Here is a 14,455-nt window from a genome sequence, read left to right as displayed (position 1 = left end):
CTTGGAAGGGGAAACCGACGAATAACTTGAAGAGAAAACTCCGGTTGAAATCATTGAGGAAAGAAAGCAAAGACTTCGCACGAGTAGGAAGGATACCCGATTACGGACTCCGGTTTCGAGAAGAAGAAGGGTGGGCGGGTGGGAAATAAGACAACTGAGGATTGAACTTGCAAAGACGAAGAGGCTCGAATCAACTTGACGAGAAATGCACCGGATGAAAAGAGCTGAGGAACAACGATCGAAAAAAAAACAACTGTGTGATCCTAAGGAAAATTTTGAAGGGGAAGAGGAGTAATTCAAAACACCTACGTCAAGATTCCTTACCAGAGCGGCGAAGGGGCCGAGGAGTAAAAAGAATTCCTACTCTCCGATATAACTAGACTCCGAAAATAGTTTTTTTTCTAGACTCAACATCGGCCAAACTACATGATCAATCAAGGGGCTCCTAGGGTCGGTCGAGGCTCTGATACCAACTTTTCATGCCCAATATGCGACCCTATCCAAACGGAACTCGAAGGTCCCACCAAGGATAGACCCGCATATTGAAACGCTTTTGCAAGGTGGATATCATTACATCAACATTACATAATAGATGGGGATACATACAAGAGGCATAGAATGCCACACGAATACAACATCACAATACATCAGAGCATCAACCGACTACGGATGAAACACAAACATAAACTCAAACGACATCCACCCTGCTAGCCCAGGCTGCCGACCTGGAACCTATCCCCTGATCGAAGAAGGAGAAGAAGAACTCAACGCAAGCAAGCATCGCTCTCGCGTCATGATCATCGCACAACCTGTACCTGCAACTGTTGTTGTAGTAATCTGTGTGCCACGAGGACTCAACAATCCCATTACCATGGGTACCAAGACTAGCAAAGCTTAATAGGAAAGAAAGGGGTAAAGTGCTGCAGCAGCGACTAAGCATATATGGTGGCTAACATACGCAAATAAGAGCGAGAAGAGAGCAAGCGGAACGGTCGTGAAGCTAGCAATGATCAAGAAGTGCCTGAACTCCTACTTACGTCAAACATAACACAGAAACCGTGTTCACTTCCCGGACTCCGCCGAAAAGAGACCATCACGGATACACACGCGGTTGATGCGTTTTAGTTCGGATCTGGTGTCAAGTTATCTACAACCGGACATTAACAAATTCCATCTGCCTATAACCGCAGGCACGACTTTCGAAAGATTATACCCTGCAGGGGTGTCCCAACTTAGCCCATGACAAGCTCTCGCGATCAACGAAGGAATAGACCTTCTCCCAGGAAGACCCGATCAGACTCGGAATCCCAGTTTACAAGACATTTCGACAATGGTAAAACAAGACCAGCAAAGCCTCCCGCTGTGCCGACAAATCCCGATAGGAGCTGCACATATCTTGTTCTTAGGGCACACCGGATTGTCCAAACTTCCGCTAGGCCAGCCCAGAGTTGCCCCTGGTGGCCACCGGCGGTTGACAGGTTGGACCAACACTCACAACGAGCACTGGCCCGGGGGGATAATAAAAAGATGACCCTCGAGAGCGCGACTCCCAAGGGAAAAAAGGGCTAGGTGAGGCAAATGGTAAAACGAAGGTTGGGCCTTGCTGGAGGAGTTTTATTCAAAGTGAACTGTCAAGGGGGTCCCATAAATCACCCGACCGCGTAAGGAACGCAAAATCCGGGAACATAACACCGGTATGACAGAAACTAGGGCGGCAAGAGTGGAACAAAACACCAGGCAAAAGGCCGAGCCTTCCACCCTTTACCAAGTATATAGATGCATTAATAATATAAGAGATATTGTGATATCCCAACCAAAATCCTGTCCACCATGGAGAAATCTTCAACTTCACCTGCAACTAGCAACGCTATAAGAGGGCTGAGCAAAAGCGGTAACATAGCCAAACAATGGTTTGCAATAGGAAAGGTGTCAAAGGTTAGAGGTTCATGGCAATTTGGGATGGCTTGATAAACAGGTGATAGGTAGCGCAACATAGCGATAGAACAAAGCAACTAGCATAGCAATGATAGTAGTGAGATCCAGGGTAGCGGTCATCTTGCCTGAAATCCCGCAAGGAAGAAGAACGAGTCCATGAAGAAGATGAAGCCACGAAGACGAACCAAGCGTAGACGAACGAATCCTCACGATCGCAACGAAACAGGAACTATCGAAAAGAAGCACACAACAAGGTGAACACACCACACATGAACAAGGCATGATGCACAAACAAGCATGATGCATGACAAGACTACATGAACCTACTCAAGGCAAGAGATGATGCAAACAAGAGCAACACATTAAGGCGAGTTTAAATGAGGCCGGGAACAACATATAACAATTCCGGCAAGTCCCCATATGCATATTTCGAAATTGGTCCAGATCTGAATAAACCTTATGTTCAAGTTGTTAAACAGCAAGTTAATATGCACAAAGATGATCTACACAAGAGTCTAGTCAAGTTACATATAAAGTTCATTTAGTTCGGAGCTATGGCCTAGAAGATATGAGCAAAACAAGACAAACATGGCATTGATGCAAAATGCACCCAAACATCAAGCAAACACCTCAAAACAAGGATGCAACATGATAATATGAAACTACATGCAAAATCAAGCAAGTTTCATATAGAGCACACTCAAAACGGAGCAACGGTTCAACACACACACATGGAACAAGTTTTAAGGACAAGCTATCCAAAACAGCAACTAGGCATATTGCAAGCATCAAAACAATAAGCTACAGTACCACAACAAGAAAGCAAAAGACATGGGCATGATGTAAAGGTAAAGCACAACAAAACATGAACACTGAGCTATCTCCAGAAATCACTAGAACATGCTCAAACACACATGGTAAGATTGCAAGTTATAACAATTTCAGACTTTGCAGGAAATAACATCACGATGCAATGTTTAGAGCTATCAAACAACATGTTACAGGAACTTATAATAGGAAAACAAGACATGGCATGAATCTACTAAATGCATAGATCAAAAGTCCTTTACTGACCATAAGCCAAAAAGGATCAGAAAATATGATGGCACCCACGTAAACATGGCAAGTTATAATACAGATTCGAACATGGCAGAAACAGAATTATGAAGGCATGTTAATGAGCTTGTACCACTCACTACAGACAAATACATGGCATGGCAAGGCACCCAACAGTAAGAAGGCATGTTTGTGAAGCTAAGCACGGCAAGATCAAGTTCATAGGGTGCATGGAACACTAGGAAAACACATGAGAACAACTGAACTTAATGTAAACAGGCTGACAGCAACATTATGAAGCAACTTTAGAGCAAGATTACAACAAGCTACAACAACCTATAAATGCAACCAGGGGCATGGATGGATAGAGGATGACATGTAGATCAAAACATGTTTATAGAACATCTCCAGATTATGCATAGAATGATTAGTAGCAACATGTTTATATAGCATCGCGAAATAACAGATTCAGCCTAGCAAAACAGTAACATCATGTACCCTACTTAACAAGCTTGAATCACTCACCACAAGTCATTGCATGACAAGATAAGCATAGCATCATCAAAAAGACATGTTTGTGAAACAAACCAAGTCAAGAACAAGTCCATAGCATGCAAGGATCAACTATAGCAAGCTTGGCCAAATTGAATAACATGTAAACAATCTGCCAGGAAACATTTTGAAGCAAAAGTAGTGCACTCAAATGACATGCTAGACTACTCCATAATTGCAAACAAGGCAAACATCCTTACTGAAGTATCTCAAAATATGCATTGATCTCTCTGTAGCAACATGTTTACATGGCATCAAAATAACAGCAGAATATGGACTAAAATCAGCAACATCACGATACCTAGTTTGCATGCTTGTGCTAGTTACCACATTAATCACAAAAATACATGGTAAGCACCTTTGTAAAGAAGACATAGCATAGTTCAAAACACATGTAGACATCAACCTCATAGGATGCACACATCAATCATGGCAAAAGTGACAAAAGAGCTCGTTCTGTTAACAGACAGCAGAAAACATCATGAAGCACTCTTACAACGATGATTCAGGCATCAAGGTGACCTAAAATGAATATGATGCAATGGAATTAAATGATGTACTCGTTGAGACGAACAATTTTACATATTATACACATGAAACGGAGCTACGGATGCAGAGATACAGCATGACGAACATGGCATGAAAATTACTGCAGATTCGGGGACTGGCATTTTTACCTCCGGGAAAAGTCAACCCGGGACGGAGGCGTTCCGGGACGGAGGGATCCTGGATGGGGACGGTGTTTGGACGATCTCCTGGTGGATCTCGTCCCGATCCGGGGCGACGGGTCCGGCGGCTCCGGCGAGAGCTCCGGCGAGGGCTCCGGCCGGAGTTGGAGGCGAGGGCAACGGGAGGCGGCGCCGGCGCGGGGAGCAAGGCGGGGCGCGGGCGCGGAGGCTCCGGCCGGCGCGGCGGGGCGCGGGCCGCGGCGGCGGATCAGCCTCGGGGAAGGCGCGCGGGCGCGGTTGGCGGCGAGGCCGCCGGGTGGCGCGGCCACCGGGGTGGCGGAGGCGATGCGGCGCCCGCCGGCGGGAAGGGCGGCGCCATGGCCGGACGGCGAGGCCATGCTGGCGACGGGAAGGAGAGGCGCGAGCGCCGGAGGACAGCGGCGCGCTCCGGCGAGCGGACGGCGGCGAGCACGGCGGAAGGCGGCGGCGCGCGGGCTCGTCCGGGCCCCGATGGGCTTGGGCGGGCTGGCGATGGGCTTGGCAGGCCCTGGCGGCAGCGCGCGGCGGGAGACGGCGGCGGGGTGACGTGGCGGGCTGCGGTTGGCCGAGGGGGCGGCGGCGGACATGTACGGCCCAGATCGGACATGTCCGGCAGGCGAGAGGAGCGGGGCTAGGGTTTCGTCTGCGAATTCATCCGCAAATTTCGGGGGAGGGGCTAGTTTTATAGGTAGAGGGAGCTAGGTGAGTCCAAATGAGGAGCGGTTTTCGCCCACACGATCGTGATCGGACGACCGAGAGCATGGAGGGGAGTTAGATGGGTTTTGGGACACTTTGAAAGGGGTGTTGGGCTGCAAAGAGAGAGGGGCTTTACGGTTACCCGGTTAACCGTTGGAGTACCAAACGACCTCCAAATGGCACGAAACTTGACAGGCGGTCTACCGGTGCTATACCAAGGCCACTTGGCAAACCTCGGTCCATTCCAAGAACGTTTAACACCCACTCACAACGAGAGACAAAAGGGGAGCGCCGGAGGGCATAGGAGTGCCGGATTGCAAAACGGACAACGGGGAAAAGGCTCGGATGCATGAGACGAACACATATGCAATGCAATGCACATGATGACATGATGAAATGCAACACGCAAGCAAATGACAAGGCAACAATGGCGAATAACTGGCAGACACCTGGCGCGTCGGATCCGGGGCGTTACAGGTTAGCATCCAATGCTCCATGGCTAGTGAGACCAAGCCATCAACCTTGTCATATGCTAGTCTAGTCGGCTGCGCGTCCACACAGCCCTTTCGACTAGGGACCTTTTAGGACAGTCATCATACAATGCATAGTCCCACAAACAAGTCACATACTTGCTGATACACATCATAGATAATGTCCAAGGACTATCTTTATTCACAAACAGATAGGAAATATCATCATACATGATTGCCTCTTGGGCATATCTCCAACAAGGCGGCGCGTGGTGGCGAAGCCGATGGTGGTGGCGGCTTCGGGTGGGAGTGGCGGAGCAGAGCGAAACAAGGGCGGTGAATCTCGTCGGAGCTCCCAACTCCGGCGAGTGCGTGCGGTTTCAGCGGCTTCGGCTCGAGGGAGAGAGAGGAACGGGGCCCGGGGCCTCGGGTATATATAAGAGGAGGGGCGGCATGGAGGAGGGGGCAGGAGAGGCGGCGGAGGAGTCCGGGTCGGGGACGGCAGCGGCGGCCGTGGTCGGGCGGGTCTCCCGCTCGGAGGGAGATGGCGCGCGGTGCTGGGCTGGGTCGCGGCCTGGCTGGCTAGCTCGGCCGGCCCGGTCGGCGACGGAGGAGAGACTTTTTTAAACATTTATTTTTACAGAAAAAATAAAGCCAAATAAACTAAAATATACTATAGGCATATAATATATCAAAAAATGCAGAAAAAGATTTCCTACAGCATGAACATTTTTATAGCGTCAAATAAAATCCACAAAAAATTGAAATAAAGCATAGAGTGCTATTGTTGCACTAAAATCCAATAAAAATCATTTTAAAAAATACCAAAGTGATTTCAAATTTATTTCTCTTCATTTTTCTCTTGTAGGGAATCATTTTACCCTAATTTCCATATATTTTATTTTTGGAGAAAAATAATTTGAATAAAACCCAAATAACTCCAAATTGAAAATAGTTTCAAAAGGACTTTAAATTGGATTTCTTTTAAACTTCCAACTCATATTTCATATGTTTTGAAGAAGTCATTTTATCTTCTCTCACGAAAATCATTGAGTTGCTTTAAGTTTTTGAATTTGAAATAGTTCCAAATGAAATTCAAATCTTTTCGAAACCCTTTTCATTTATTTAAATGGAAGAAGTCATGTCATCTTCTCTCTAGGGTTTTGTGATGAAATGAATTTGAATTCATGGAGATCATAAATGCAAGATGAAAGTTTGGGAAAGTCATTTTATTCCCTCTCATTTAACTTTCAAAATTTTCACTCAACTTCACACAATCAATCAAAAAAAACTATCAAAATCATCTATTTATTATAACATTCCAAAATTTAGAATTTTGGGATGTTACACAAGTACGGAGCGCCGCGGGCCCCAATAGCCTGCGGCCTTGGTCGACGTGTGGCGACTGATTGGATGTGGGCATCTGCGCTTCCCCATGCTGCCCCAATATCTGCCTGGCTAGGCGGCCACGGCGCCTTACATAGATATTTCCTCCTCGTAGGCGACGCGCTTCCTTTTCTCCCTTCTCCCTCAAGCCCCTGCTTCCGCTCCCAATCTGACTTGAGCTCTGCCCCCTCCATTGCCATGGCGCCAACTAGCACGGAGAAGGGGAAGAAGCCTCTGTCCATAGCTAACCCGCCTTCGACAATCGAGCACGCCATCGGTCAGTCGCGGGTACTCAACCTGGAGGCCATGGGCAAGGTTTGCCCTGCGCTCGCCTCCAGCTTCAACGAGTGGGGAAAGATGGTGGTTTGGCCTGCATCTCAGGCCTCCATTGACAGAACAACCACTGAGGTTCGGTTCTTCGTTGACGCCTTGTGGGCTGGCCTGGTTCCCCCTTTCTCCGCCTTCTTCAATGCAGTGCTTTCCCATTACCAGATTCACATGTTGCATCTTGATCCCCAATCTATCGTCCTTCTTGCCGTCTTTGCCTTTGTTTGTGAGGCCATGGTGTGAATTGCTCCTTCCGTTGCCCTTTTGCGCCATTTCTTCTCGCTGCATCTAACCGACCCTCATAGTGCTCGGGGTGCCTGAGCTTCCAGGATGTGGCAGAGACAGCCGCCTCAGGGATTGATTTCGATCTCTCGCCGTCCACGAGCGGGTTCCGGATGCGGTGGGTGTACGTGGATGTCGGAGTGCTCAGCCCCCTGCTCTCACCTCCGTCGTCGCCCGCTGTCCCCAACCCTGGCTGGTGCCATGAGAGGCTCACGAGCTCTCTCCGTGCCTTCGTCTGGCTCCGTTGAAGAGGTTGAGGGACCTTGGTGTGACCGGACCCCAGGTGGTGAAGGAGTTCCTGCGGTGTCGCATTGCCCCTCTCCAGCGCCATTCCCGGCCGATGTGGGCCCTAACCGATGACCAGGATCACATGAGGCTTCAAGAGTCGGAGCTCTTGCCCGAGGCGCAGAGGACGGTGCTTGAAGTCTTAACTAGCAACCCCTCGCCAAGCGATATGCCGCAAGAGGGTTGCCTCTTGTATCTATGCTTGAACAGGGTTGAGTTTGCGGGACAGATGCCTTCCTTCGACGAATGGGGGCTGCACCCGGTTGGCCTTGTGGGGCCCCGCAAGAATCCTATCATCGGGGATCTCCTTCTTACCTCCAGCACCGAGCTTGCCCCAAGAATGGGTGCAGGGAGGCAAGCATCGCTTGAGGCCGGAGGCATGGGTGTCGAGGTGCCGATGCCGCTTGAGGTTCCCGAGGCGCCATCCTCCAGAACCCGTGGGGCTTGCCCTGGGGCGGTCATCAAGAGGGAGATGCAGTCTGCAGCTCCTGAGGCCGGAGCTCCTGAGACCTCAGCAAGCCAGCATGAGGCCAGGCCTGATTGCTCTTCCCAGCTTGGTGCTCCTGGGTTCGACCGCCTGGGTGCCTCTCCAGCCACGCGCCGCGCTGGCCCCCACATCCGACGCTTGGGCCGGTTCCGCGTGGACTTCACCGCGCTCCGTAAGAGGAAGGAGTCTTCGAGCTGAAGTGGTGGCACCATCCGGCCGTTGAAACATAGATAGTACATCGCCATAGACGAGTAAGTACCTTATCCTTGTGATTCCCCAATCGCTGCTTCCCTTCCTGACCGTGGCTCTTCAGGACCACTCCTGCCAAGCATGCGGAGTCTCCCGAAAAGCAACCTCCTCCGGCCTTGCCTTCATCGCTAGCCTTGAGCATCCCAAGCTTGCACGCCGCCCATGGCGCGGGGTCAGCCGGAGAAGCGAGCCTGCCTACAAGGCGCCTTGAGCCCGTGCCATTGCCACCTTTCCTTCGCAACCTTGCTTGGAGCGCAGCCTGCCTACCCACGGCTCCTCCTCTGGTCGTGGACGGCAAATGGTTGCCGTCAATCCTGGGATCCTCTTCATGTGGTGAGCCTGCGTCGGTGATCATGGGGGTGCCAGCCCCCAGCCCCCTGCCAAGAGGGGGCGTACCGCTTTGGGCCCTGTCGACGGCTCCAGTGATGGGGGACGACATCAGTAGCATGCTCAAACTCACGCGCGAACAAAGCTTCGTCTGCCACGAGTTCTTCCAAAGGCGATGGACGCGGTGGGACAGCTTGGTGGAGAGCTTGCGGATGTAGACGCGCGCCTTGAAGCCGAGGGCCTGCGGCTGATCGAGGAGCGACGTGAACTAAAGGTGGCCATCAACCTCACGCGCCACCAGCGCTATCTTGACAATGCGAAGGTCGAAGCGTCCCTTGTGACCTCGCGATAGGCCTGCTCCCGAGCTTTGGAGGAGGCCCGGGAAGCAGATCGTTGTCGCGAGGTCGCAGAGAAGCGCGTGTGGGAGCTCCAAGCCTGGAGCGCCTCCTTGGAGCAGCAAGTGGAGTTGCGCCAGGCCGCCCTTGCATCGTTGAAGGGGACACCTATCGAGGAGGAGGAGCCCTGGAAGCATGAGGAAGCGCTGACGCTGGAGGTCGACAAGCGCAGTCTTGATCTTGAGCGGTTGGAGACAAGGGAACGCATGGTTACCCAAGCGGAGGACGCAGTTTGCGTGCGCGAGACCCGGGTCCAAGAGGAAGTCGACCACCGCATGGCCGAGGCTAGTGCAGATCTTGCGAGCGGGTACAACCTAAAGCTGAAGCTGGTTGAAGCCGAGGTTGCGGGCAGGACTGCCGCCCTCAGGTCCAGGCTGACCGAAGCGGAACGGCGCACAGAGGCTGCCGCGGCCTCCCTCGTGTCGGCGCAGGCCGAGCTGGCCACCGCCCGCGCCGAGCTGCTTCCTCTTTAGCAGAGGGTTGTCGACGCTGAGTCCGTCGCACAGCAAAAGAGGGAGGAAATGCTTCAACGGTAGATGTTGGAGCACGTGCATGGCCCCATGCTCTAGGATCTCAGGAACAGGGCCAACACGGCCCTAGGCAACATATGTAATGAGAACGCCCCGCATCCCAACTCGACCAATTATGCCAGTCATCTTCATTTTTTTGCCGACGTGGTGACACGCCTGGAGAACTGCTCCGAGAGAGCTAACCAGCTTGTTGAAGGAGAGGAGTCGTAGCCTTCTCAAGCGCGCGTTTTCCCGCGTCTTTAGCCATCTTCAGAACACCAATCCCAACTTCGACTTTGACACCGCCATTGCCCCGGTGCCCGAGACCATCTGAGGCGACCTGGCGCGGTGGGTGGAAGACAACGTGGATGTGCTTGTCAGGGCCTTTGCGCATGACAAAGACGGGGTGGTAGTCGCACGGACAAAGGCGACGTGGTCGATGATGGTGATGGTGGCACCGGTGATGGTGGTTGCAATGCTAGTGACAACGACAGCGATGCCAGCGATGCATCTGGAGGCGACCCGGGGGATGTGGTGAGCGATATGTCTGACTGACCCCATGTGTCTCTGTTGTTTATCCTGCATACAGAAGCTCGGGCGCGGCCCCAAAGGTTGTAAGAGAATTTTGGGAGGGAATGCCCCTCATGTAAAAAGATTGTCGTTTTTATGCCTCCATGGCCAAGCTGAATATATACTTCTATGAGCCTACGGATTCTGCGGCGAGCTTACCATTGTAGTTTACCTTTAGCCAGGACAGGTCATGAACTAGCTCGTGAGGTCGTGAGCTTCCGAGGGTCCCCTGAGGGACCTGCCGACCCGGTCGAGAGGGCCTCGGGAGAGCAAGTGCCGGCTGTAGTATGGCATGCGCGCAGTGTGCATGTGCTTCGCCCCACTCGCAAGGGGCTCGCGAGGGGGAGGTAGCCGGTGCGAACTCCAAATTAAGGCAGGAACCAGAACGCAAGAAGTCACACGAACGAGAAAAGTCACCCTCCCCGCACACACAAACGAAAATTCAGCTCCAAATTAAATCTGAATCAAGGAAGCATGACTACAGACAGGGAGTCAAAAAGCAAATGGCCGCGTCCGACGCCTAGTCTAGTCTTCGACGTCTTCTCACCAGTGCGGAGCTAAGTGCTGCCACTGTGCGTGGGAGGGAGCCCACGAGGCCCAAGGGCGGCACTCCAGAGACTCTGGGGCGTGTACAACCCCAATCATTATTACGTGAGAGTGTCACGGGCGGCGAGCTTCACAGGAACTGGGCCTGCTTCACAGGCACCGGGCCTTGCTTCATATCGCCAGACAAGGGCCCCGCCTTGCACCACCCTCGACCACCATTGGCGGTGACTGGAAACCAGGACGACGCCAAAGGGGCAAAGGGGACGCCAGCCGCACCCTCGGCGACCACGGGTCCTCTGTCGGGGGTAGGCTTTACAGCACCTCCCCGGCAGAGGGCCTAGCTCCAGGGGACACCTTGCTCCGTGCACCGTGGGGAGGGGCCTGGCTCCCAGCCCCTCTCATGCAGCCCCCAGTGTGCTCCTCCCGGTGGAAGGGGGGCTGCTGAGCTGGGGCAGCCGCCCGCTGCTGTGACCTGACCCTCCTGTGACCCATGGTTAGCATAAGCTTGCTCCTGAAGAATTAGCGACAGCTGGTAACTATTGCTGTCAGCACGGTTGGTGAGGCTCCCTTGAGGCTCCTACAAGGGCTTGGTTTCTGGCGTCTCCTCTTCCCAGCCTGGCCCGACGAACGAGCCAGGGTCGTCTTCCAGTGTGTACTCCCGTTCCACCATGCGGGGCACATAAGCCTCCGAAGCCGGCGCCTCGAAAACTTCACCGTAGTGCCCCACACTCCATGTCGCTCGACCTATCGTGTCGTCTTGAGGATGGTAGGGCATTGGTCCACCAGGGCCATAGGCGGTAGCGCGCATGCCCTCATTCACCGATGGTGGCGCGGGTGCGACCCGACGTCCGACGATGATGGTTGAGCAGGTGTCGATGAAGCCTTGGGGTGTGCTTGGGGGTGCGCGGGCGTGGAAAGGTCCACCGTGTGGCCCGGCCGAGGCCCGGGGTGCAAGCTGGAAGCAGAAGGGCGGTGCCCCCGAGGCTGCGGCATCCATGAGCTCGGAAACATGTTCCAGCAACAAGTCCCGACCGCTCTCCATCAACCTGCATCACAGCAGCTCCCGAGCCACGGTGAGAGCGACTCTCATGTTTGCCTGCTCTCGTCGGGTGTGCCACGCCATGGCCACGGCGTGGCTTGAGGACCTTGCGGCTGCCCGCACCTGCCGCAGAGTAAGGGCGGGCGGTGAGTGACCGCACCGCCCTCTCCCCACAGTGTTCTGCGGTGCGCGAGCTGCCTGGGGTGCGGGATTGAGGTCTTCTTGGGCAGTCAGCGTGGCTCAGGCTGGCCAGGCCGCCCAGCGGTCGGCGCTGGTCATCGGATCGCCAGACATGGATGCGACGATGTGATACGATGCGGATCAGCGGAAGGAAGACTTCGGCACACCCCTACCTGGCACGCCAAATGTCAGATATCGGGTTCCGGCAAAACCCTTGAGGTTCAAACACTGGGGTGCGCACGAAGATTTCTCCCTACCGGATCTCACTCTCAGCCTCGCCGCGATCCCTAAGCTAGCTCAACGAACTCACAGCACAAGAGACACAAGATTTATACAGGTTCGGGCCACCGTTGTGGTGTAATGCCCTACTCCTGTGTGGTGGTGGTGGATTGCCTCTTGGGCTGATGATGAACAGTACTAGGGAAGAACAGCCTCGCGAGGAGAGGTGTTCTTGTGGTTGGTGAGCTTGTGTGGGTGAGGATGATCTGAATGATCTGTCCCCTTCTACTGTGGTGGCTATCCCTATTTATAGAGGGCCTGGTCCTCTTCCCAAATATTGAGTGGGAAGGGATCCAACAATGGCCATTTTGAAGGGGGGCAACTAGTACAAGCTATCCTGACTAAAGGTGGTCCTCGGCTGTCAAAGGCGCTGGTGATGATGTCGTCTTGGGCTCCATGATGACCTCCGTCCTGCCGTCCTCCTGGTCTTGGTCTTGTTGCACCGATATGGAAACCTTTGCTTGATGCCTCGATACTCTGCGCCTGCACTTGCTCCCTTAGCACCAAAGAGAAAATGAGGACACTGCATGCACTGGCACCCGTCTGGCCTTGGTCGTCATGGCTTGCATCATGGGAACCTCACGAGGTACCCCTTGCCTCGATCTCTCCGCATTCTTGCGAGCCTGTCTGGTGAGGCTGCTCCTGAGGAGGCCTTCTATCGTACGCTCCGCGAGGCTTGGCCCCTCACGAGGGTCTTGAGTGTTGGTTGACGAAGACGGGCCGTACTAGGCCACTGGTGGAGCCACGCCGCAGGCCGCAGGCAGGCAAGTCTAGGGACCCCCGTTCCCAGAACGCCGACACCCTCATAGTAATTTTTAGTATCATCATGAATGAATTCAACATTATAAATATCACATAAAGCACTCTTTTCATGATGCATAAGCATAGAATTTTCATTACTCTCCACATAAGCAAATTTCTTCTCATGAATAGTAGTGGAAGCAAACTCAACAAAATAACTATCGTGTGAGGCATAATCCAATTGAAAATTAAAATCAAGATGACAAGTTTCATGGTTATCATTATTCTTTATAGCATACATGTCATCACAATAATCATCATAGATAGCAACTTTGTTCTTATAATCAATTGGAACCTCTTCCGAAATAGTGGATTCATCACTAAATAAAGTCATGACCTCTCCAAATCCACTTTCATAATTATCACAATAAGGTTCAACACCCTCCAAAATAGTGGGATCATTGCTTCCTAAAGTTGACACTCTTCCAAACCCACTTTCATCAATATAATAATCATAAATAGGAGGCATGTTTTCATCATAATAAATATTCTCATCAAAACTTGGGGGACTAAAAATATCATATTCACCAAACGTAGCATCTCCAAGCTTGCGGCTTTGCATATCATTAGCATCATGGATATTCAGAGAATTCATACGAACAACATTGCAAACATGCTCATCATACAAAGATTTTATGCCAAACATTTTATTGCATTCTTCCTCTAGCAATTGAGCACAATTATCGGAATCCTTATTTTCACGAAAGACATTAAATAGATGAAGCATATGAGGCAACCTCAATTCCATTTTTGTAGTTTTCGTTTATAGACTAAACTAGTGATAAAATAATAAACTAAAAGATTCGATTGCAAGATATAAAGATATACCTTCAAGCACTAACCTCCCTAGCAACAATGCCAGAAAAGAGCTTGAAGTCTACTATGCAACCTTCTTCTCGTAGATGTTGTTGGGCCTCCAAGTGCAGAGGTTTGTAGGACAGTAGCAAATTTCCCTCAAGTGGACGACCTAAGGTTTATCAATCCGTGGGAGGCGTAGGATGAAGATGGTCTCTCTCAAACAACCCTGCAACCAAATAGCAAAGAGGCTCTTGTGTCCCCAACACACCCAATACAATGGTAAATTGTATAGGTGGACTAGTTCGGCGAAGAGATGGTGATACAAGTGCAATATGGATGGTAGATATAGGTTTTTGTAATTAGAAAATATGAAAACAGTAAGGTAGCAAGTGGTAAAAGTGAGCCAAACATGCTTCAAAACAAGGCCTAGGGTTCATACTTTCACTAGTGCAAGTTCTCTCAACAATGATAACATAATTGGATCATATAACAATCCCTCAACGTGCAACAAAGAGTCACTCCAAAGTCACTAATAGCGTAGAACAAACGAAGAGATTATTGTAGGGTACGAAACCACCT

The sequence above is a fragment of the Triticum aestivum genome, chromosome 7B (assembly GCF_018294505.1).
Source record: "Triticum aestivum cultivar Chinese Spring chromosome 7B, IWGSC CS RefSeq v2.1, whole genome shotgun sequence".
NCBI classification, from domain to species: domain Eukaryota; kingdom Viridiplantae; phylum Streptophyta; class Magnoliopsida; order Poales; family Poaceae; genus Triticum; species Triticum aestivum.
This window is presented reverse-complemented; position numbering follows the sequence as displayed.